The sequence below is a fragment of the Lichenostomus cassidix genome, chromosome 9, assembly GCF_008360975.1.
Source record: "Lichenostomus cassidix isolate B80296 chromosome 9, HeHo_3.0, whole genome shotgun sequence".
Lineage (NCBI taxonomy): Eukaryota > Metazoa > Chordata > Aves > Passeriformes > Meliphagidae > Lichenostomus > Lichenostomus cassidix.
In genome coordinates, this window is record NC_139490.1 from 11,646,834 (window position 1) to 11,667,444 (window position 20,611).

The window sequence follows — 20,611 nt, forward strand, 5'->3', positions numbered from 1 at the left end:
TTTAAATGCTTTAAATCCCACTGGTCATGTACATTTTTGCTCATAGCTTTCTTTGCTTCTCTTGACTGCACACTCCAGTGAAATCCCACATCCTTTACTAAGAAATGCTTTTGAATGCTCCATTCCCACCTACTCTTTTGGACCCCTAAGGGAGACAGATGAACAGAAGGGAAGGTTTACTGCAAGCAGAAAAGAAGTCAGCAATTTTCCTTCACCACAGGAGACTTCACACAGCTCAGCATCTGCAGGCCCTAGTGCTGTATTGCCTTGAGTAACTCACGTTCCTGGGCATGGTTTCCAGGCACAACCAACTCCTGGTCCATACCAATGCACACTAATATTTTCTTGGCATGCCCTACTCTATCTCTTTACAACAGGCTCACAATTGCTTGCCTTCATCACAGGGTGACAATCACATTAAAAAAGAAAATACATAGAAAATCAATTTAATTTGTCTCCTGGCCTAGCAGCAGACCTTTTTCAGTGAATGGTCAGAACTTGTGTTTAAAAGCTCATTGCAAAAAACAGTATCCATGGCTGATTGAGCTCACAGAGTTGGGAAACCTTGAGATCTGTAAGTGGAGAAGGAGCCCCATTAATTCCTGTCTAGACTGGCTTCTGAGCCCAGGTTCCAGAGATGAAAGGACACTTTATTAAGACAGGACATAAATCCACCCTGCCAACAAGTCCACACTCCTCTGGATTATTTACACCTCTCTCCCTCCCTCTGGTCATTGCCTGTCCCTATATAATCTACATTAAAGTCCTGACAGGATTAAAGCAACATGTCTTACACTTTAAATATCAGGCTCTCTGTGCTTTCATTTCCACCATGTCACAAAAAAAGACTTCATGTTTTTACAGATAGACTGAAAATAAAAAAGTAAGGAAAGGAGCTTGATGTTATGACTGAGAGATAAAATGTGCACTCGGGAGATTTTATTGTGAATGTGGCCTTTGCTGCACCTACAGCTCCCCTCCCTGCTGTGTCTGGCACTGTGTGTCACTAAGGGCCAGCCAGGGGCTGTATGAATGGAGCCATCTGGGCTCTGAGCATCACCTTTTGGATGAGGGGCGACTGCCTGGGGTCAGACTACAGCCCCTGCCTTATGCAGCACTGTCCTCCCTGGCAGGGCTGTGCTCAGCTGCCAGGGCTGGGGACTGAGGGGTTGTGGAGGGCATGGGCAGTTTCGGGTGAAGGCTCTGAGGAGGACAGGCTATTTTCCTTCAGCGATTGTACAAATTTTCATTGCTCTTGAGGTTTACTCCTTTATTTTCTGACATTGGAGAGTTCCTATAGTTGTCTGTGGGTTTTCTGGTGTTTATGGAAAGAGCTGCATGACTGTATGAGAGTAGTAGATCCTGTCATCTCATGTTTGCATGAGCTTCTCCACCTTCCCTTGCAGCCAAAGAATGGGGAGCAAACAGTGCTACGGAAAAGAGCTTCAAAAGGACTTTGGCACAAATATATTTTTAGGCTGAGTATGTAATATGTTCATTCACTGCAACCCCTGGCTCATTTCTGTTGCAGGTCCTGTTCAGCCATAGGACTGAGGGGTGCAGTGAGGGCACTACTGAGGTGGGTGCTTTGCACTGAAATGAAAGCCAGGAAAAGTGTTTATGGCTACAGGCAGCAGAATTTCTGGATGATGTGGAAGAGCTGCAGCCTGCAAGGTGACATCCAGGCACTACTGCAGGACTGGAGCTGGAGCTTCCCAGGAATGTGTGTCCCCAGCAGCAGGGCAGATCAATCCTTTGGCAGAGTGACTAATACCTTGGATTAATTTGTTTGAAAGAACAGATGAGTTCATGAGCACACTCTGATGCAGGACTACCTTCCTGTGGCAGGCCCTGTGCGTTTGCAGTGTCACTTGGTACATCCAGAGTGATAACAGCCTGCGATGATAGAGCTGCACAGTGCCCAGAGCCGTGTGACTCCAGACGTGCTGCAGATTTCAGCACGCTGTAGCCACGGCAGGCTGAGGCAATGACGAGTGCTGTTGAAAGGACACTCTGAACTTCTGTGCCACTGACAGAGCTCTCCTCAGTGTTATAGTCTGCTTGGATCTGTGTTGGAGCTGACTGCAGTGCTTCCAATCCTTTTGTATGCATTTGCTGTTGCCTTTTTATCAAATGAGCTTACTGGCATGGTCAGTTTGAAGTCATTAGCAAATGTTTATCTAAAGTGAGTTTGAAACCTATAAAAAAAGACCATTTGAAGTGTTTCCAAGATTTCCATTCATTTGGCCAAAGAAATCATGACACCTGGGTTACATGTCCAATCCTACATACCCAGGCTACTCCAATTCTGAATATCAAATGTTTGCATTGAGCTTGAAAGACTGTTTCTAAACCAAGGCTCAATCAGACTACAGAAATATTTCAAATAGATAAACAAAAATAAATTAATAGCTGTTCACATACCTGAAGAAAAACATCACTGAGCATATTATTCAGCAGCTTTCTTATTTACTTTTTTCAGCAGCATTAAAGGTCAGTGTCAATCTCCCAATTAAACACCCAGCTCTGGCTCTCCGTGTGCTGCAGCAGTTGGCAGAGTAAATACCTTGAGTTTTGCCTTTTTGACTTTATTGTTTATTGTTAGATATTTGGGACCTCAGTAAACTATCATTCTTAAACACCTTCTATCCTATCTAATCGATTTCTCTGAGCTGAAAGAGCACAGTAATAATCCCCACATCCTTTTTGCTCACACAGAAAAATTCCCTGTGCCTTGTCATCTTTTTCATTCCCAGGTTTGTGTCAGGATGAGCAGAGGGCTCCAGAGCTCCAGGATGCAATAGAGCACAAGCCTGAATAGGACAAGAGCCTTATTGAGCCTGCCCCAGCTAGGAGCCTGCCCCCCCAGTGCCCGCCGGGCACCAGGCAGCATCCTCTGTGTGGGGAGAGCACGTGGCAGCTGCTGGATGCAGGGATGGGGCATGCTGCGTTTGTGTTAAGGATGGAGCTGGAGCAATAGGCTTTTGTGTAGCAGAAATAGACCACAGAGTCCCAGAATTACTTCCCACTGGCTTTCCTTCGGTTCATCAGTTTCAGTAGCTCAGTGGGTAGAATCAGCCAGAAGCCATCTGTTAGTCTGGCCTGGGAGAGGAGGCAGAGTGGAGAGAAAAGTCTCTAGAAATAGCAGACTTTTTTGCCATTTTATGGAGCATATTTTCACATTCCCACTAGTTTAAACTCACCAGGAATTCTAGCAGGAAAAGGCTCAGTTTCATGTTATCCTCTTGCTCTTCCAGCTTTTTTTACAGAGATCCTTGAAACAAAATTGAAAGCCAGTATATATGTGTACAGAGTAAGTCACAGCATACCTACATGGCTTTAACCTGACTAACAGTGTCACAGATCTGTGCTGTAGGCAGTGCTGTGATGGCCATGTGTGTGAAAACACTGGATCACTTCAAATTGGGAACTGCTCTTAGTGGGCTTGTGACTGTGGCACAGAGCTCCCAAAATGCAAGGACAGATGACTCAGGAGGACCTTCATGTGCCCCTGATGGTATCTGAGCTAGAGAGCTCGACAGCATCACTGACTGTCCCTGCATCTCCACATAGTCCTGCAGTCAGTTTCACTGCAGACATGCTCTGTGTAACACTCTGGAACTCTTGTTACCAAGCATGAAGAACAGAGGTTCTTCTTTCTAAATACTCCAAAACATCCTCACATAAGGGCAGCAGATGGAGCACAGGAATTAAAAGCTTCCCCCAAACCTCCATCCACTGATGTTCCACCATTTTGGTTTGTTTAGGATTTTTTTTTTGCATATACCTAGAATCACCTCTCCTTTCTGCAGCGCACAGCTCTTCAGCGCCTTACAAGCTCAGACAACTGCTTGTTCTGCCACAGCTGGCAAAATGGCAGGTTCCTGTGAGAAGTTGTGAAATAATTTTTAATTTTTAAAAATAGTGAATTTTAACAGTAAATGCATAAAAATATAATGCTTTCCCATGAAACGAAATGTTTTATGACCAACCATCCCTCATCAGATAATACTGCTGAAGTAAGGACTCCTGCCAACTGGCATGTGTCCCATCTTTCATTTCCTGAAGGAAGTGAGAAGAGAGAAGGAAATGGCTGGGAACCTCCAGAAACATGCTGACATGGAAAATCCCACCACCTCTGTACTTCAAAGATGCTGCAATCATGTCTTCTAAAACAACGTTAAACAAGAGCTGGGGAGAATTATCCACAAGGCACAGAATTCTTGTAAACTTTTGCTATCTAGCCACGTAGGGGGACATTTTTCTCCTCTATTTAACTTGCCTGTTATTTCCTCCTTCTGGCATTTATTAATCAGACTGGTTAAGCATTCAGTCCAGCCTAAAAACAGATCTCATCACAAATCCTGGTCTCTGTGGTGGACTTGGAAAAGGCTCTGGCTGAACAAACTCATTTCTCCTGTCTTAACTCTGAAGGGCAGAGCTAAATGCTGGAGATAGATGTTTACCATAAAATTCACAGTACAGGTTTCCTGTTTGGAGCAGCCAGTAGTGCTAGGGACATTAGAATTTCCATTTGTAGAAAAGCTCTGTTTTGACAGAGCCCTTCATGATTCATCAACAATTTGGGTGCTTCTGGCTATGCAGTATTCATTGCACCCATCCCACTTCTGATAAGCAGATGCAGGAGCTCTAATCACAGGGGTAGTATACTCAATAACCATTGCTCTTTAATTGTTTATGATCGTTATCTCTCTTTCCCTCCAAGGGTTTTTTTCCTGTGGGAGGACCAGTGCTTCTCTTTGAACTGACTTTTCCTTTCAATATTTATCATTCAGGACTGCTCAAGTGCTGTTTCAGTGCAGAAGCTGCTTGTGAACTATTTGTAGCAGCTGCTTTTTTGGAAGTTTGCTGTCTGCAGTGTGTGATCCCTCACTTAAACCACCCGACACTGTCTTTCCTTTCCATCTGTGCATGAGAACTCTGCACCACACAACATGCTTCTGGGAGAGCTGAGGTTCATCTGACCTCTTGCCTCTACTTGGTTCATGTCTGACTCTGGGGGAGTATTTCCAGTGTGCTGCAGGACTCCTGTTGGGAGTGTCTAGGGAGAGGTGAACCACAAGCACTCGTGATGCTTGGGCTGGGGGCTGATACCAGCTCCACTGGGACTGTCTGCACCCCTAGGACTGGCCCTTCTGCCTGAGAGTTCTGCATAGGAAACCTCAGAGCACTTAGAAGATGAACATATGTTTGGGATAGAGGAACAAGTGAAAAATAGCATGAGGCAGAAAGTAAAGCTACAGATCGTTTCCAGCAGCAGAGTTGTCATGTCCTATGGCTCATGTGTGTTTTCTTGTAATATGGGAATAATTACTGGATGGCTGTCTCCATTTGTGTCTGATTATTAAAATCAATAATGCATGCATTGGTCTGACAGCGATTTGCATGCAAAGCTTTTCCTATTTGTTGGTAGTCAGCAGAGCTGCTTGTGTCTGGAGAACTGTGAAACCCTACATTGCTCTCACTGTTCCTGTCGAACACGCTCTGCAGCTCCTGGTTTTCATCTCTGCTGGTCCCTACCTGAGCAGTTCCCTGAGGAGAACCTTGCTGCACACCTGGGAGTCCTGGCCAGGCAGGATGCAGCCAGGGCAGCTCGGTCAATATTGACTTTGCTGCAGGCTTTGGTGCACAGTGATGGTTATCTTGTTCGCCAGGTAAGAGTCAGCCCGCTAGCACAAGTGTCTTTGAAGCCATTAAATACACAAAATCGATGGAGTTGAAAAGGGGGGGGTCCTTTCAAATGAAGGCACCATGTTATCAGCCCGTGCAGGTCACACAGCCCAAGACCTGCACTTTGAACTGCACACTGGGGTGCACAGGGCCACAAGTGTAAATGGCACTTTCACAGGGTGGTCTCTGTCCTCACTTGTTTGCTTCCCTCCCTTGCATCCTAGGCACAGCAGTTTGCAGGGTTTTCTCTCCTGGTGTGGCTGTGCAGCCCTGCTTTCCCAGCTCTGGCACTAGATGGGATGAAAACTTTCCATCTGTAGATGTTTGCTTTATGGGAAGGAGTTTTTTTGCACAGCATGAAACTTTCCATTGTGTTCACAATTGGTTTCCAGTAAACTAAGTAAAGGTGAAAAATTCCTCCCTGACTGCATGGCAGTGGCACCCCAGGGCACAGACAGCCTCCCTGGAGCCAGGCCCCAGGGGCAGGAGTGCCACCAGCAAGGGGTGGCACAGCCTGACCTTGCAGGTCTGCCCAAAGAGACGTGCTGCTCTGGGGGACAGGATTATGTTGGCTCAGGCTATGCCAGCTGGAAATTCAGGAGAGACCCCACTGATGATCTTACCTGCTGTGTGCAAAGCCCTGACTGCTTTCCCCAGCAGGTAGTGGAAAGCTCCCAGGTGGCAGCAGGATTTCCTCCCTTGTGCACAAGCCAGCTGCTTTCCTGGTAACAGAGTAAGCTTCTCTTTGGCAGCCCCTGAGTTGCCAGAGGCATGGGTGTACATTCACCAAGTGAATCCTGGTTCCTTGCAAGTCCCTTTTCCCCCACCATGCTGTGCATCTGCTAGTGCTCCCCAAATTTCCTGCAGGATCCACAGTATTCATACAGCCACTTGCTAAAAGGGCTCTGGAGTCAGTGCATTCACCGTCTGCATGCTGAACTAAAAGATGGGCCCTATCTTTGAGGAGGGCAATAACGAGCTTGCCCCTAGTGCAGGAGGAGTGTTTGCATGGTGTAAGCAGAGTGAGCTCCTGCCTGGTGATTGTTCACAGACATGCACTGCTCTTGGTTCACTTGGTGTTGGGCCAAGATGTACAGATCTTGCTGGCCTTCAGCTGTACCTGGTATCAGCAGCTGTGTTTAAACCAAGAGGAGGGACTGCAAAGTTGGAAAATAAGGGCCATGGGTGTGTTGCATTAAGAGTAGTTGATCTTACCTGAGAAGAGTGAGTTATACCTCTACAAAAGGTGCTGGGGCAGGGAAAGGGGAAGCAGTCTGGCTTGCTGCCCTGGAGGGGAGATGGGATGCTGTGAGGTAGGGAGGTCTTGTGGGGATGGGAGTTTTCTTTCCTTGGCTACAGTCCAGAAGTTTCTGTGTTAGGAATTAGAAGAAAGGGAGGTGAGAGGAGAGTCTCTGAGATCATTCTCAGGGCAGCAGAAAAGTGATTGACTTTAATGAGAGGCTCCAAATAGAAAATGGAGATAAACCTATGTGGGTGGTGTCTGATCTGGGACTGACTCATGGGTGTCTCTGGAGATACAGAGCCTCCATCTCACTGCCCTCTCCTACTGCAAATAATTTTATGCTCCTAGAGAAAAGGCTCTGAGGAGAAAAGTTTTGGGAAGGTAATGTGCTTGGATGAAAAGAGGTGGCAGGGAGGTATCAAAAGTTTTTCTGATATGAACTGTGTTTTGGGGGGTACATGCAGTGTCTGTTTCTGTGACCCATCCTGCAAGTTGGTGGCATGGTAAGTGGGACAGTTCTCATACTGCCCAATGCAAATGAATGCTGATAGCTTTATATTGCTTCCCTGTGTTACAAACCAACCTTCACTTCATGTTAATAGCTTGAGGTAGGACTTAAGTGTTCTAAATTAGAACAAAACACCAGCACCTGTCTTATTAGGAGGTTATTAGCAACCAGAGCAGGTTTAACCATTGAGTGGATAAATCTGCAGCTGGATTAAAGCCTAATTGACTCTATGATGAATCACACTGTTATATTTCATACAAAGCACTAGGTTTAAAACCAAGCTGAAGTGGGGAGGTCCCCAGTGTCTGTTGTCACATTTGGATCACTGATGCACACTCATACTTTAACTTGATTCTCTAGCTTTCAAGGAAAGTGGGGAAAATAAATAACTTACCAATTTTGTCAAAGCAGCATGAAGGTATTTCACTCTAGCTCTTTTTCCAGCTAGAAAAGAAGACACTGTGTTTTGCCCTCATTTCTTGCTGCAAGCCAGGGGCCGTTTCAGGATTGCATTTATGCTGCTGTGTGAAAGCTTGGCTGCAAGTGTGACTCGCTTGGAAAGACCAGGGCAGTGCCAGGCGAGTGGGCTTACGTGGTGACTGACCTTAGTGCTGCAGCTGCTCTTGCCAGAGGCAGTTAATTTCCCTAAATGCCATTCCTCAAGGTATTTTTGAGGGGCTTGTTGCTAAGGTCCCTCTGGCTGTGAAGTCATGCCTCCAGCCACGGGATCAGAGGTTTCTTCACAGTGTCCAAGGGTAAAGCTGGGGGATATGTCCTTGTTAAAGCTGTGAGAGAGAAATGTCGCCCTGGACTCACCCAGTTTGCTGGGGAGGCGGATTATGTTTTGCTGGGTTTTCCCATTAAATCCCTATCTCCTAATAAAATACTGCAAGAAAAAATTCATTGTTCCTGCCAAATTTAACAGGAAATTGAGAATAAATATTTTTACTTCAGCAAGCTTGCTTTTTAGCAGCCCAAGCTTTTCCTGGGGGTGGGTAGACGCCTGCTTGGTCTATCCTTTAAGCCAGCCCTGGCAGAGCAGCTCACTGCAGGGGGCTGAGCGCTGCTTGAGACCACACTGGAGCCAGGTTTGCTGCAGGGGGATATAACTCTGACTTCTGTCACACGTTCCCATTCACCTTCTTCAGGTTTTTCTCACAGCTGAGCTTAAATACAAGGAGAAGAGTATGAAGTTTTGCCTTCAAACATGAAATCAGGTTTGTGTAATACCAGTTTGGGGCAAAAAAAAAAAAAAAAAAAGGGCTTTAGAGATGAGATCCCAAGAGCACTGCTGTGCTGTGAGAAAGGGGCAAGAGGGAGTAAATGAGCTGACACAGAGCAGCAATCACAGTGTGGCAGCTATTGCCAAGCCCCTGTTCTGGAACAACTCTGAGAGGAGGGTCTCTGATTGCTCAGGATATGGCCGTGCTCCTCATCCATCCTGTTGTGAGACGAGAAAGGGACAGCCATTAATAGTGCTGAACAGTCTTAATGGCAAATAGAAAGCCCAGATAATAGAGAGGGAACAAAATGCAATTTTACTGCATCTACCAGTAAACCAATTTCTTTTAATCCAGGGACAGAAAAATTACTAGTGAAGCCCAAAAGCAAGGAAGAAGGCAAGCGGTGCATAATGAAGTAAATAAACCACTCTGTATTGGCCTTATTAAAGGAGCAAAGGATGTTTTTTTGCAGAGATGGCAAAGAGGCTGATATGGGAGAGGTGACTGGTACCTGGTGGGCAGCAGGCTGCTGTGCCCTCCCATTCTCAGTGCGCCCCACATCCCTGGGCAGCCCAGCTGCTGCACAAAAGCCATCTTTCCCACTTCCTGCACAGTAGGAAATGAAGTCCCCAAGGCTACATGGGCCCATCTGGATCCTTTACAAAGGTTGCAAATGGCTGTGGAAATGGCCAGGCTGTGAGCCAGGGCACAGCAAGGGTTTGACAGCCACTCCCCATTCTGTGCTCCATTCTGGAAGAAATCCCAGGGTCCTACAAGGCCATGGGCCAAACCCTCAGGGATCAAGCCCATCTCCTGAAGGCATGCTGCTGCTCAGCTGGATGGGTACCTTCACTCTGTCAAGCCCAGAAAGTCCATATCTAGCCTGTACGTGCTCCCAGTCCTTTCTCCCAAAACTTCTGGAGGTTACTTTGGCACCACAGTAGTAGCCAAGTGGTATTGTGTAGCCAACCCACCTGAGCTATGATACATGAGCCACTCAGCAGGTGTTGCTGCAGCCCCAAACCTTAGTCCTGTTGAATGTCCCACATCCAACAAGCCATCCTTCATTTTCACTTCCATAGCACAGCATTAGCTTAGTTGAAAAAACAATGCTTGTGGTGGGAGTGCTTTCAATTTCAGGGATCTCTAGGCAGGAAGGGCTTATTTTTCTATATTTTTTTAATGACCTGTAAATTCACCCATGGCGATGGAATTCCCTGTTAAAACTGTACATTTCTCCTGAAACCTGGTAGAAAAGGCTTTGTTTTCTGTTTAGATGTTTAGACAGTTAAAATTGCTCCTGTATGAGCTGCAGGTTTTATTCTGCTGTGTTCTAGAGGGCTTTTCACAGTCTACAGTCTAGACTGCATCAACAGTCTTGTATTGACACCAGAGAGGTAATTAGAGCTACAAATGACAGTATTTCTGCTATGCTTGACAGCAGTAAAATACAAAACAAAAGCTGAAAACAAAAGGGAAGAATATCAGAAAGAATGAAAAATACGGGATAGGAAGGATCCTCCTCTGAGGGATTTGGAAATCCATCTAACAGTTTCATCAGAAGAAACAGAAAAGAAATACTGTTGGCTATAGAGACCTGGTGGTTTTTGTTCCCTAACTTCACATCAAGGATGATTTAGACACTCCCCTAGAAGAGGGAAAATCCTTTGGCAAATGTTAGTGAAACCCTGGATTTATGACATGCAGCTCTGCAAATCTTTTTCTAGCCAAGCTTTTTTTGGGATTAGCCTGTATGAAGGAGAGTGGGAATGCTGGGGAAAGTTGCCTGTTGAGCTTTTCATGTGGTTTCCATGGCTGGAAAAGTGTGGCTGCATTCCCTGCCTTCTTGTAAGTGGTCAAAACAGCTGTTTTATTTAAAGCATGGCTTGAAGTCTCAGGTGTATTACAGGAAAACAGCACATCAGGGAGAGACCAAGCCACATACAATGTGCAGCTCTGGGAGCTCACTTGTTTAGCTTGAAGGTCTTTGCAATGGGCTGGACAGAAATCATGAAGCTGGCAGCCCTTTGAATGCTGCAGGTTCCCAGGATGCTCATAAAAGACTGTAGGAATGCCATACAGGTGATATGCACACATGCTGCCAGGGACTTGAGCTGCTGCTTTTGTTTGCATTGGGTTGGTTGCACTGTCAGAGTGGAACAGGCACTGATTTGCTTCCAAGGGGCAGAGTCCATTCCTTACTGTGCCACTGAAGTGCAAACCCCTGCTAAGACACCTGCTCGACGTTTTTTTGGTGCTCTAGTGCCCTCTACTCTGAGGCAGCAAATTAAATATATATGAGTGTGCACTGCTACATGTTGAGGAGAGAGGGACATGCAATAGCATGTCAAGCCAGGAAATCCCAGCAGTCCTGGAGAAATAAGGATGGCATCCTCCAGAGAGCAGAGATGGTATTCTTTGAGCAGCTGAGGAACAGCCCAGGCAGTCACACTCAGCTGCCCACACCCTGCTCTGCCCATGCCCCTGGGAGAAGCAGGGTGCTCAACACCTCCAAGTGCCACCCCAGGATGGCTCCTGGGGCACTACAGTGTGCTGCAGTGTTGGGCTGCTCTGCCCCAGGGCAGAGCCATCCCAGTGCATTTGTGCTTCCAGCTGCTGATCTCAACAACCATGCTTTTCTTCTGCTTGCTCCTGCTCCCCTGAGTCTTCTCCCTCTTGATCCTGTCATCTGTGTTATAGTTTGATCTGTCCTGCAGAGTCCCTTCTGTAAATAAGTGGGAAGGGAAAGGAGGCAGGAAGATACTTTTTACCCAGCTCTCAGACATGAAGTCATCAGGTTATTTGGCTACCTGAGTCCAACTTTCTTGAGCACTGGCAGTACAGGACACACTCTTGACAGACTGGACTCACTGTTTCTTAAGTAGAGCACAATGTCCCTTTGTGTGAGGTTCCTGGACCGGCCAGGTTAGGTTTTATTTGACAAAGCCTCTTTAAATTTCATTTTTTTTTCCTCCATGGAGTTGCAAGGAAAAAGATTCCTTTCTTCTTTCACTCAAACCTTAGCCTTGAGTTTGCACAAAACAGGTCTGTGACCATAGAGCTAAGTTTCAGGTTTGCAAAGAAGCTGGTAACCCAGGCACTCTGGGTGTTTCGTAATCAAATTTGTGCACAACAAAAATGCTACGGTTTCAAACCAAGAGAAAAAAATATGGGGCCACGAGGCAGAAAATTATAATTCACTTCATTCAGCATCTCCTGCAAGCTCTGTGTAAAAAATTGCCATGTGCAGCTTCCTCATGTGTCAAATGGCACGAAGAAGTTGTGAGATGTCTCACAGGAGTGGTGTAAACCTCTCCTGTGTTTCCAGAGTGCCTGAGGTCCTCTCGTAAAGAGGATGAGAGAAGTGAGGGGGATGGAGGGAGTTTCCTCTGAAAAGGGGAATCCAGAATGAGAAACACATTCAGCCACTGCAAACAGCAAAAACACACGCGCTTTGATTCCAGGAGCCAGACCATGCGTGCCTCACATGTGCAGCTGCCCAGATTTATGGCCTGTTATCCTCTGAGGCAATTACTAGAGTTTGTTGTGGGGATCTGCATGAGCAATGCACAGGTTGCCCACATAGCCCAGCCTTCTGAGAAATGACACAGTGCTCACTCTGCCAGCACTCGCCATGTGCTGCGGCCGGGAGCAGCTGTGCTGGAAAACCACCACAGAGGAAATCACAAGTTAGTGAGTCACTGAGACTGCTGCCAGCCTGTCAGGAGTCTCTCCATAACTCAACTTTCATATGCCTCTGCTTCAGCTCTGAAGCAGGCTCAGATGCCACCTTGAACAGCAGAATGGCTGCTAGCATGTGAAGAAGGAGAAGAAGCAGACGGAGAGATGGAACTGGTTTTCACTCTCCAGTCCCAAAGGGAGGCCTGCAGTTGTGGAGGGGAGAAGTCACCCTGGCAGGCCCAACCACTTCTTGCTGTGCAGCCTGTGATGTGCCCCCAGACACCCCATCAAGCTCAGCAGAGATGTCACCCCAGGCCCCTTGGACCTGCCTGGGGAAGGTGCTGCTTGGGGCAGGGCCAGGAGCATACTGTTGCCAGGATACTTTTGGCCCAGCTGCAAGCATCACTATTGAGGACTTCCCAAAGCTGCTCATGGCTTTGTTCCATCTATGAGGTCCAAGTGGTTCAGGCTTTATCTGTGCTTTGGGAGACCACTTGCAGCTGCTCTGGCCAAGAGCACACTCCTGTGCTGTGGGCTGGATTGCATTTACATCACTCGTGGCTGTGAGAACCAGAAAGAAGCTGATGATGTAAGGGTATTAAAGAGGCCTCAAGCAGCAGCTTTGTAGCATGATATGCAGGCTCTCATGCCTTAGACCAGCTGGCAGTGCAAGGGTTTTCCTTTCCAAAATAGGGTCTATGCTGCCCATGGCCCAGGGCAGAGGTGCCTCCTGCAATCTGAGGAGACTTCTGAAGACAAAACTGGAGTACAAACCCTTGGGAGAAGGGGACAGTGTCATGCTGTGGGACACACTGCTGGCAGGGCACAGCTGCTGTCTCTAAGTTCTCTCCCTGGGGCTGCCTCCAGCCACTCCTGCACCCCAGAGGCAGCCCTAACTCATCCCAGCAGCCTGCAGCTTTAAACACCTCTCCTTAATCCCTAACAAGAGAGGAGTGGGATGCAGAGCAAACTGGTTCCAAATGCTTGTGTTGGGGGTGCTGTGCTGGGTCTTGCTACCCTGAAAGCCAGGGGCAAAATCTATAGGAGGCAGAGGTGCAAAGATGCTCCAGGCTGAGTATCTGATGCTGTTTTCCTTGGAAGAGAGAGGTGGTCCATGAGGTGCACTTTTGTCAGTAAGCAAGACCAGGTGTTTCCAGCATCAAACCAGACAGGAAAGTGAGAAGGATTTTCTATAGAAACATAGTTGGATAAAGCCTACATTTGGGATTTGATGCTTTTACTGCTCTTTTTTTACAGAAACTGAGCAATAATTCTTATTTCGGGACTAGGAGCTTTTCAAGCAATTAAACTATTTTCTTAAAATCTCAGTTTTAAATCAGTTCATTCTGCACTGGGTTTTTGGATGAGTACTCACCACGTTTTTCAGCCATGTCTGTGCAGCACATGTTCCCCACAGCAGCAAGTGGAGGGATTTCTGTTCCTGTTGCCCAGGGGACAAGGAGGACTGGGGGATCCAATGCTTCCTCCCAGCCTTCCCCAGTTTTAGACTCACTTGTGCTCGTCAGTGTGTGTTGAAGGTACCATCAGTGGAAGATCCTCTCCATGCTCTGGCTCTCAGCTGGTGACAGCCACAGAAAGATCACAGTGCCTGGGAGAGGTGCTGAAGAGTCGCTTGACAGCAGGGAGAATTCTTAGCTTGGAGTAATGTTGCCTTGTGTTTGTGTGCTTTGATCAACCGTGCTTTAAACTGATGCTTGGACTTGACTTGCTTTAACTTCATGTGCAAACTAGCTCAAAGTAGACAGGTTTCCCTTGTTTCCCTTGTTCCCTTGTTGTTTCCCTGGAGGCTCAGGGAGGCCTCCAGATGAGCTCTGGTGAGCCTTGATGAGGTAAAACCCATACTTTCTACCCACTGTCCCTTTGTGGGAAACATCCACCAGCAGGAGCAAGGCTGCAGCAGCATATCAATGCTGGCTTGTCGACCCTCACAGCTAGGACATTTTCAGCTGCCCAAAACTCTACCCAAAAGTCCAATTTGGGACCTTCCATTTTAAAAAGTTTGGTCTTACTTTAGGCAGGCCAGTGAGCAAACTTCTCAGACAGTCTCAGAAATGGTGAAATATGAGAAGATCCCTTTTCTCAGTGGTGGCACCAGTAACACTGGTTGACATCATGAGCTGGTCATCAGTTCAGTGGAAAGGCAGTGTTGCCAAGTTCACAGTGGCTGGGGCTGCTTACGAATTACCCAAATTCAGTGGATAATTTAGGAGGAAAAAGAGAGGGAGAATTAATGTAAAAAAAGAATATAATACACATACTTTGAATTGAGAAAATTTTATGTATTGTGTTGATCTGCTGTCCCACTGAGAAATGTTGAATTTACAATTTTTGAATGAATACATGAGCTTAGAATTTTAAAAAAACAACCAAAAAACACCATAAGTGAAACACACGAAAAGGAAACAAAATCTTTTCTCAGATTGAGTTAAATGTTCTGTTTGATCAGGTGTGATCGAGGTTTTCTTATTTTGGTTTTGTTCTATTTTCTGCCTTGTTTTGGAAAGGGGGGGAGGCGGGGAACCCCACCTTTGTCCTAGATCCACCCAAAAGGAAAGCTTTCCAAGCTAAATAAAGACCATTTTCCATCTGTCCCTGCTCTGACCTTCTGGAAGGGCCCTTTCCATGGCTGGCACCTTGCAGAGGGTGTCTGCACTCCCCAGCTGACGCAGGCCCTAGCACCCTCCCAGCTGCACTGACTTCTCAGGACACGTGGCTGGGACAGACAGTCCAAAGGCAGGGAGCAGGCTGCCAGGTGTCATCCCTCTGAAAGTCTCACCACAGCCCACACTGAGCCTGGAAACATCTCCCAGCGGATACAGCTCTGTGTAGCTGCACTTATTGTCTGCTTTGCTCATCTGCTGTATTAGCTGTATGCTATTGGATTCTGCTCATATCATTGCCTGTCCCAGTAGCTCTGGGCTCCCTCTCCAATCAGAGGCTGCTCCTGTTGTCCAGCAAATGCCACTGTCTGCTCTGGGGTGGCTGCATCTCCATGGAGGTGATGGCTGAAAACATACCCAGGGACAGTCAGGGCTGTTCCCTGTGTGGCTAATACGAAAGCTGGGTGTCCTGGCACCCCAAGGCCACCTCCTGCCTGTCTGCAGTCAGCAATACAGGTGATACTGGTTAAGCACTTGGCTTCTTGGTGTGAATTAGTCTTGATCTTCTTCCTGAATGCTTACACAGATGTCCTCTGGGTCTTGTGAACATGTGTCTTCCATTAATTTTCATCAGCAGGGCTAAGGTAAAAGACTTTCCAGTTGGAAAATCAGATGCCTGGTATACTCCAAGCAGCAGATTTTCAGAACTGATCTGCTCTCATTCAAACTGCTATTGGCAAATTTTCTTACTGCAAAGAGGCAGCCACAGCTGGTGAGAAGCTGTTTGCATACAACACCCGAAGGGCAGAAGAGTTTGGATAACATGGATCCTGCAGGAGGATCACTCTCCCCTAGCATCATTGCCTGGAAACTGGCTCCACACAAATGTTTGAAAATAATTTCTTTCTAGGAGCTCTACATGGATGCAGACACCTCAGCTTTTTAGTCTACAGCCACCACCCACAGAGGATTTGCTGGCAGAAAAAAGTTGCATTGGGTGTTGATGCCCAAGACATCACAGCATCCTCTTCTGTCCCCTGGAGCTGCACTGACAAAAAGAAGGAATCTATTGTTTTCAGCCACGTAGACTTTAAGATGCTGAATCATAAAATATGCCCAGAAGACATATGAAGATCGATGCCTTTGATGAAGATCGAAGCTTGAGCCACTGCCAGTCATGCAGGTGGGATCTGTGTAGGGTAGATTTCCCCACCTCTACATTTTCTGGGGCTTCTTTCTTCTTCTGAAACATCTGAGCTGGGCTCTCAGAGTGGGGCTGTGCAAGCAGCAGGTAAAACCCATAGCTCAGGAAAGAGTAGGTGGGGTGAGCAAGACTGGACTATTTTCACTGGGGTCTCCTCTGATTATGACTGCTTCTCAGACAAAAATATCAGGTCCAGGAGATAGTTCCTGTCCTGTTTCTCTGTCTCACTATGAAAAGAGCTGGAGTGTGTTGGTGGGGCTTTAAGGTTGGAGGAACTTGCAATCCCAAACACCATGGTACCACTTACATTTTTATCAGAGCTGCCAAATTCTGGATGGATTTGAGTAGTATGTCCTGCTCTCAGTCCATCATCATAATTTTATTATTTTTCTTCCAGATGGAAAGCAATTCAAGCAGCCTTTAGAGACTGATTTAAATGACAAGTCCTCAAAAGTGAAGGACCAATGGAGACCTGGTGAAAATGTAAGTGGCCAAGATCTCAATCTCTGTCCAACATACCTTGAGAATATGTTAGCAGTGAGTCCATGAGAAATGACCCCTTGTTCTCAGCATACTTTCTACTGTTGAAAATCACCAGGAGCAGTGTGAGCAGGTTAGTTTTGCATGCCTGCTAACCTTCTTTGCTGTCATTGCTCTGATTTCTAATGGTTGTTTCCTACCATCTGGATTCCCTGCAGCAGGGAAAGAGGAGGGTATCCAAATAAGGAACTAAAATGATTAAGCAAACCAAGGCTGCAGCCTGTTAATCAGTCTCCTTCAGCTGAAGGAGGCTGGTTGTGTAGAAGTCAAAACAGCATCCGTGATTTGAGGTCTAGCTTCATTCTGCAAACATCAAATATGTATTTTGCTTGCTTTCTCATAGCCAAAGGACGAAAATCTTGCTCAGAGTGACCTGTTTGCCTTTGAGCAGATGGTGTAAAGTGTGGCCCCTGTGATCCTGCAAAGCAGCCGCACAGCAGCCCAGCTTTGCTCAGCAGAGCCCCCCGCCCAGCAAAGCCAGTGCAGTGTGGAGATCAAAGCCAAATCTTCTCCTTCATGATTTTCCTGTTACAATTTTTTCCCTCTCTTCTACATTTTTTTCCATAATCAGAGCCTTGACTCCTTTTTCTTCCATATTCAGGCTTGAGATCAAACAGGCCAGACATCTGCTTCGCTATTTTTTAAATCATTTTAATGATTTAATAATTTCTAGGGGAGAGGGAGAAGAGAGAAATGAAAATAATGACAAAGCCAAAAAAATGACACCATTTTTAAAATTCAGGCACAGTTGGGAGTGCCTGTTCTTCCCTCCTCTTCTATTTTTTAATCTTGAGGAAATCACCATGATGATCGTAGCTGATGTACACTGGCAAAATATTTAAGTAGATGTGTGCCTGAAAGCATGACTCACATCTATTTTCTTCTTCTTTTAGGAAATATGTTATACTGATTAAGGCTTTTTAATCTGAAAATGCAAAAAAACCTGTTGCAAACACCTCATCCCTGTGAGGCAGGTAAAGCTTGTGTGCTGGATGGGCAGAGGTGGAGAGTTCCGGCAGCTTTTCCAGTGGGACAGTGTCAATAGAGAGTGGCAATAAAACAAATCAGTCTTCTCTTCAAAGCTGGACCATATGTTTCATTAAAAATGCATTAATTTCTCTCAACAGAATCTTATCTAGGGAAGAATTGCTGTCACCACCCAGGACACTCAGCAGAGGTATGGTTTCATGCCAGGCTCACCCTCCTGCTCTTTGGGAAGGTCTGACCCAGATATTTGAAGTCCTCCCATTTTTAATGAGTCATGGGCTCGGGGTTGCAGGAGGAGGAGCATGGCCAGGAGTTGTGGAGGGCCAACCCCCATGCAGGGGAAGGAAGCAATGCTGCTGGCTTTATTCACAGACCAGCTCTGGGTCACAGAGGATTTTCAGCTCACCACAAGATCTCATTTTTCACTCAATGTGACACCAGTCACACTCCAAAAGTTGCAGACATCTTTGGTTGTGTATCAGCATCAGGCCAAAAGATTATGTGCAAACTCACCCACGCTGCTTATTTTTGGAGGGAAGGCAGTCAGCCTGCCAGCTGTCTTTGGGAAGAGGTCTTTTTGCAAAGAATGATGGATGATGAGAATTTAGGATATCAATCTGGTTCTCCTTTTTAAATTTAAATATACATCAAAAGTTTTCTGATTATGGAGAGGTCATTTGAATGTACAATCTATGTACCATCATCTCACTTTTCTTTTTTTTTTTTTTTTTTGTGCAAAAGTTAAACTTGAAGCAGAAAAGTCAAGACAACCCCAGCATCCAAATGTGGTGTATAATCTTCCTCTTATCTGCATGCCATTGTCCAAAACAAATGCATTAATGTATTTTATGTGTCACGGTTATGAGTTGCCCTGAGGATAATCAAATCAAAATCAAATGCACCTATGGAAGATAAGGTCACTGATACTGTTTCCCACCCATTCTTACTCTGGCTGTGAATTTCGCTGCAGTCACAATTATTACCCTCTCTGAGTTTCATTGCTGTTTCTTTAAAGATTTCTTTAAAGACTTCTTTTTAGGGAGGAGGGATTAGGTATAGGTCTTTTCAAGCAGTATACTCTACAGAAATGAGACACACTGACAAAACTGGCAGTTGTAGTTGTGAGACCCTATGAGTGAGAAATAGAGGGGAGAAGTGGATTACAGTCTCCCAAAGGGAAGGAAATTCCTCAAAGCACAGTCCCTTGAAGTGTCCCTGTCTGCACCTCGCCTGCCCCTTAATCAAGTGATCATATCAGCCACCTCGTTCCTTTCAATGGGGGAAAATTTGCAGACAAATTCCTGCCAGCGGGATGTTGGAGCTCTCCTGGGTGGTGGGATAAAGATACCTGTCACCTCTGCCTGGCCTCGCTGCTGGCTCACGCTGGGAGCGTGGCTGGGGAGCCCTGTGCTGGCTGCAGGGTTAGTCATTTCCAAATCCCCGTCAGAAAGTGAAATAAGACCCAGCTCCCCAATGGCTCGGCAGCCCCATTGACCACGGCAAACAACTGTGTAAGTGGTCCCATATGCTGTAGGTATGTTAGAGGGACATAAATTGTGCTTTGTGCTCACAGTGGCTGCATCTTGCCCCTGCTGCAGAATTGCTCTTGCCTTTTATTGATTGGAGGGGCAGCAACTCTTCCCAAACGATGTGCTAGTGGCACTGCAGCTCTGAAAACTACCTAGCCAGGAGAAATATTTGAATCGATGGACCCACCAGTGTTTTGGATGGTGAGCACTGTGACACGGGGTACCTGCAGACAGCAGCCCGCTCCTCCAGTCTTTGTCCCTCTGCTGCTTCCCCATCACCAAATGAAGATTGTATGGGCAAGGATAAACAAAGAGCCTGTTCATACGAGGGAAGTTTTTCGGGGCAGAAAGGACTGAAAGGCTCAAGATACGGCAAGGCTTAATGCCGTAAATCTGATTAATTTACCTTGTGACAATCGTAACAAAAAAGCGAAGGCTGGGAGCCGGGGCTGCGGGCTGACCTTTCGCTCGCACTGAAAGGCGGCACAATAGGGGCTGGGGCTGGGCAGGGGAATGACCCTGCCTGTCACTGCTACCTGCTGTTTTTGACAATGCCATCGGACACAGCTCTCGGGGTGATGAAAAACACCTTCCCGCCAAAGGCTCCTTCTCTCCCCTGCCCGGGATGGGCCAGCTCGAGGGGATTTGGTGTAGGCAGTCAGCTGTGCATGGTGCGTAAATGGGCATCACTCACCAACGTTAATATCCACCAGGAAAAAGTGCCCTGGGGACTTCAGGGTCAGACCCTGCATGGCCAACCATGTGGCTGGTGCATTTGCAGGAGTTATGGGGGGACTCTGGGCTGAGCTGCCCAGCGGACAGGGGAAGGGCTCTACTGCATGATACAGAGCCAAAAGTCTGGCTCTGGGAGTGATGCACCAGGGAGTGCCCCGGGCTTATCTGAAGGCAGCAGCTGTGGGAAAGAGTTTTTCTATGCATCCCCTGGAGATCATATTCCTTGTGTGCCCTTGCACTGCCTGATGAGCACAGATTTATTTCTCTCTTCTCCCTTGCTACCCATGCCCAAAAGCACACAAGGAGGGCATGCACTACCTGCAGCAGCAGCCTATACTGAAGGGAACATGTCCCAAAGGCATCACAGAGCAGGAAGCAAGCTTAAGTTTGGCTCAGCAGAAATGTTATTATCTGAGGAATTAACCTTTGTGTTCAGTACTTGTTCTCCAGACTCATTTTGTCTCCAGCATCTGCTTTGCCCTGAGCAGCAGCCGTCCCCACCAAGTATGATTTCTTGCTTGATTCGAATGGAACAAGTGCACCCAGAGCAGCACCCAGCATCCTCCCAGCTCTGCTCCCTCTCAGGAGAGGGAGACAGAGTGTTCTCATACCCCTTCACATTTCAAGCTCTCTTCTTTCCATTGTGACA

General features: G+C 46.7%; 1 long non-coding RNA gene across 1 annotated transcript; it reads left to right on the forward strand.

Moving 5' to 3' along the window:
- The first annotated feature begins 14,184 nt into the window (after window positions 1-14,184).
- LOC146433280 (uncharacterized) lies at window positions 14,185-20,248 on the forward strand. The gene is made up of 3 exons (XR_014854035.1): window positions 14,185-16,150; window positions 16,569-16,654; window positions 17,605-20,248. It is a non-coding gene; the product is annotated as an uncharacterized LOC146433280 (long non-coding RNA).
- The last annotated feature ends 363 nt before the right edge of the window (window positions 20,249-20,611 follow it).